The 4,778-nt window shown below is 24.4% G+C and overlaps 1 non-coding gene across 1 annotated transcript; it reads left to right on the top strand.

The window, feature by feature from the left end:
* Window positions 1-2,087: 2,087 nt before the first annotated feature.
* Window positions 2,088-2,158, top strand: TRNAG-UCC (transfer RNA glycine (anticodon UCC)). The gene has a single exon. It is a non-coding gene; the product is annotated as a tRNA-Gly (tRNA).
* The last annotated feature ends 2,620 nt before the right edge of the window (window positions 2,159-4,778 follow it).

Genomic DNA, 4,778 nt, shown 5'->3' with positions numbered 1-4,778 from the left:
AATGTCTCTAGTGCGAGATTTATAGTTATAATAACATAAATCAGAAAATTTTAGATAGATTCATATCCATATCTAGAATATGTGAAAGGCAATAAGATTAGATAAATTTTAACAAGTGTAAAAATGATTGTTTTAGATAAATTATTCAAATAAAATGATCATCATATATAATACAAGTTAAAATCAGAATCAAAACAACCAAGGTATTTAAAAAATGATTTCTAGTGAGCACATATGATAATTCTTCCTTTGATGTGGTCACTATTATCAGCATATGAAGATTCAGAAATCGACGACGATCCAGTCAAAGAAGTGGTGAAAGATTACATACCATTTTTTCAAAGTCTAGTCACGTTAAATATAGTTAATAATAGTAGGGAAGAAAATGATTCAATTAGAATCGATATGGTCTTCTTTAATTTTGAAGATGTGAGCAAAGATGAAAAAGGTGAAGATAATAAAGATCTTGGAATGTCATCTAAACAATATAATTATGTTACAAAGGTTTATGGCGACAGAAAACGGCTCACCGAACATATTATAACCGAATTAAAGAAAATAAATTATGATAAATGCAATGATGGGTCAGAACCGGATAAAAAATTTGAGAGTGTAGAGGGAAAGTTTTTTAATGAGATGACCCTAAAAGGATTTTGCAAGGATAATATGAAATACGATGTAAGTGTTGATCTAATGTGCAAAGACAAATTATAATTAGGTAAATTATTGCTCTTAAATAAACTAAGTATAAGTTTCATTTTATCAAAATATTTTTTCTTGCCAACAAAGTTATTATTTATAAAGAATCTATCTTGTAAACATCGTAAACTTAAATTATTATCGGGATAATTTTTTTTATACATAATTGAAGCGGTACATTACCTGTATTTTTGATTAAATAACATTTAAAACTCGTTGTTTTCCGTAAATATTGGTATTGAATGTCTAAATTAATCTCCACAAGATTAGTAGGAACCGTTGAATAATTTAAATTCATGAAATGTAAAGAATAAGATGAAAATCATAAATAAAAAATATTTTGTTCTGATTGATTATGATCCGACTTTAAACAATGTGCTAAAGAAACAAATATGCGGATAATTTATAATATAATATCACGGTGATTCAATTCAAACATACAATATATGCGGGTTAATAATATATAGGAAAAAACCATGAATATTTGTGAATATATTTTTTTATTTTAACTGTAGATGGATGTTAAACTAATTCATCGAATACATCCATTATATTGCAGCAATGTTAAATTTTCTAAATTATAAATGAAAAAGCAATCTCATAATAGTCGAAGTCTTTTGCCCTTAGTTTATATTTATTATGCTAATTTGTAGACCTATGAAATGTAACACGTCATTTAACGCTACTTATAAAGAATCACCAATTTAAAATGTGGTCTCTACGTTATGGCTTTAATCTTTTTACTAAAGAAATTAGAACTGCTCATTATATACTTAAAGATATTTTATATTTATCTAAATGTGAAAAACACTTCATGACTTATTTTGGTTAAAACGACATGTTTGTAAAAATATTAACTATAGCCACATTCTTGGTGATTTTAAAAACACATAAAAACACATTTTTTTTATTTTGGTCCAAGTTTCTTCAATTAAGAATTCTATCTGCTAAGATGTATACAGCCATTATTAATATAGAATCAACCCTTAATGAATATTTTGACACCTTCACCAACTGATCTTCTTCTGTAAAACGTATAAAGCATCACGTATCTTGATGCTTTATATTTTATATTTTATATTTTATATTTTATATTTTATATTTTATATTTTATATTTTATATTTTATATTTTATATTTTATATTTTATATTTTATATTTTATATTTTATATTTTATATTTTATATTTTATATTTTATATTTTATATTTTATATTTTATATTTTATATTTTGAGTTGTATTTACAGTAAGTTATTTGGAAAATAAAGGGATTTATCAAACAAATATGCACTATATTTTATTTTGTATTATACGGCTATAGCCCCATTATTTTTTTTTATTTAACGTTCTTTAAAATGGTAATCTTAGATTTAAATTTCCATTTTTTAAGCTCCAGTAGTTAAGTGGTATAACACCGCCCTTCCAAGGCGGCGGCCCGGGTTCGACTCCCGGCTGGTGCAAACTTTTAATAATTATAAATCAGATACTTATTATAATATTTAAGCATTAATTTAAGGAATATATTTATTGTATGTGTTAAAATCTCGGACGAAGTAGTAGCACACATGCAAGCTCTCACATACCGAAAGACACTAAACTCATCTCATTTGAGAGAAGAAGAGCAGTTGATGAAGATAGACCAGGGGAAGGTGTCAAAAGATGCATCAAGGAGTTGTGCAATATTCCCACTCAGCTGAACCAGTTTTTAATTGATAAAAAGAAATTTAACTCATAAATAAATAAATTGTACATTTTTAAAAACAATGTTATAAATAATTTATCTTTACTTGAAAAGATAACGTAAAAAAGCCAAATTTACAGTGTTTCCATAAATTATATGTAATTTAGTATACAACAAAAGGTTGTGTGTAGGAAAGTTTTTAAAGCAAAGGAACAAGAATTTATAAATACAAAAGACCGTAATATATTGTTTTATTTGTATGATTTCTTTTTGCAGCTCAACATCAACTTTTTTTATTTCTATTTATTCTTATTATAAATAATGATTAGAAACAATATGGAGCGTTTCTAATTTGATAACTTTTAAACCATTAATTTTACAGCTTGATCTTTTAAACATATTATAGCACCTTTATAAACATTGATTTTTACAAAAAATAAAGATAAAACCTCCAAATATACTAATTATACTGGCAGAAAAATATCATATTTCAGCACAGATTTACTTATAACATTTTTGATTTTAAGTATTTTTTCGAAGATGAAGCCTTTATAATGGTTTTATGACACTATTAAAAGCTCTTCATACGAAAATATGCTGCTAGATAAAATTTCAAGCTTTGAAAAATTGTACTAAAAAGCGGATTTAGGATGTTAAAGGTGGTTTTAAAACTCATATGACATTATTACTGAACTTTAATATAGATGAGGGTTTTCGATTTCTATATATTTTTCATTAGTAAAAAACACAATAATATTTACCTTTAAAAAACATTTTAAACCTCAATAAATCTTTTGATTGTTATATAATCGCAAATATATCTATCTTAAGCTATTTTATTTATAGCGCTTAATTCTATAATAAAAAAAATAAAATAAAAAGAATAATAAATCATGATTTATCGTATCTAGTTATAAAAAATCATCATATGTTGTGCAAGTTTTATTAATATTATATTTAGTGTTAATAATTTTTAATATCACCACGTATTTCATCAGTTGCATTTTCAGCATTAGATAAAAATGTAAATTTGTGCTAAATTTACAAATATACGATTTAATTGTGTTTATGCACATTATTGTTATTTCGGGATGTTAAAATTTTTGCAGAATCTTAATTTACGATGAGAAACATGATTTTTATCGTTGTGTCAGAGATATAAAATCAATAGAAGTATCGACTTCTAAATCGAAAAATTTTAAAAAAACCGTTTTAAATATAAAAAAACCTTTTGATCATGAGCATCTATTTTTTCTTAAGATTATAATAATAAAAAAACCAATATTTTTTAAATCTAGTGTTTTTGATCCTTTAATTTATAAATTCCATTAAAATGACCTATAGTGTTCGTTTATGATTTTTTCTTAAATAAAAAATACTGGCTTTACATCCAAATTTATAAGCCACTGAATATTGCATCCTTTAATTTACGATCATATCATTACTTAGCCGTTAGTTAATTTATCCAAAAAATTGACCGTCATTTAAGGATTTTAAATTTAGATTACGAGTTTTATAATACAGGGCGCATTTATCTAAAAATAAGTAAATATATGCCCTTTTTGTATACATGAACTTTAATGGTTTCAGTAATTTGAATAGCTATAATTTTATTCTTTTGTCTAGTTTTTCTTTGTCTATATCAGCAAAATACTCACTTGAAATATTTATATTTCTTTTTCCAATCTCGGGTGTAAGTAAATTGTATTATTTTCAAATTTGTAATAAATTTATTTTAAATTAAAACGGATATATTTGCATTGAAATATAATGAATAGACTCCTTTTTGGTGTTTTGATTTTTAATATTTTTATTCCATAAATTTTATTTAATTATTCCATAAATTTTTTTTAATCTAAAGAATTTCTAGGGATGATTATATAAATAGACTTGGCCTTTATATATGAAACCCTATTTAATAAGACGTAAATTTTTAATAAAATTTTTTCTTAGCCATTTATTTTTCTATATCTTTTTTAAAAATTTCCTATACTTAAAATTGATCTTTCAATAATTTATAACCCAGAATCTATGGGGCAACTAAATAATTAAAATACAGTACTTGAGATTAAGAAGGCGCCTCTAAAAGGTTTTTCAGCTTTCCGAAATTTTTTTTATATAAATAAGAGTAAAATACTTATTGCAATATTTCAGAAACAAATATTGAGTGTGAGGTCAATTAGTCTAAAAAAACACCATTTTAACAGCGTCTGTTGACTATTAAACATCTTTGCTTAGTTGAATCACGTATAAAACCACCCGAGTAACTAGTTAAAGATAAAATTATGATCCGATTGATTTTTTTATTCAATGATATTCCACTCGTTAAGTTGTGTAAAAAAATGTACAAATCATTATTTTTTAGACATTTTAACCTTATAATATTTCCCGGAAGAATA

The sequence above is a fragment of the Rhyacophila brunnea genome, unplaced genomic scaffold, assembly GCF_057557595.1.
Source record: "Rhyacophila brunnea isolate RB1 unplaced genomic scaffold, BYU_Rbru_1.0 scaffold_178, whole genome shotgun sequence".
Lineage (NCBI taxonomy): Eukaryota > Metazoa > Arthropoda > Insecta > Trichoptera > Rhyacophilidae > Rhyacophila > Rhyacophila brunnea.
This window is presented reverse-complemented; position numbering and strand designations above follow the sequence as displayed.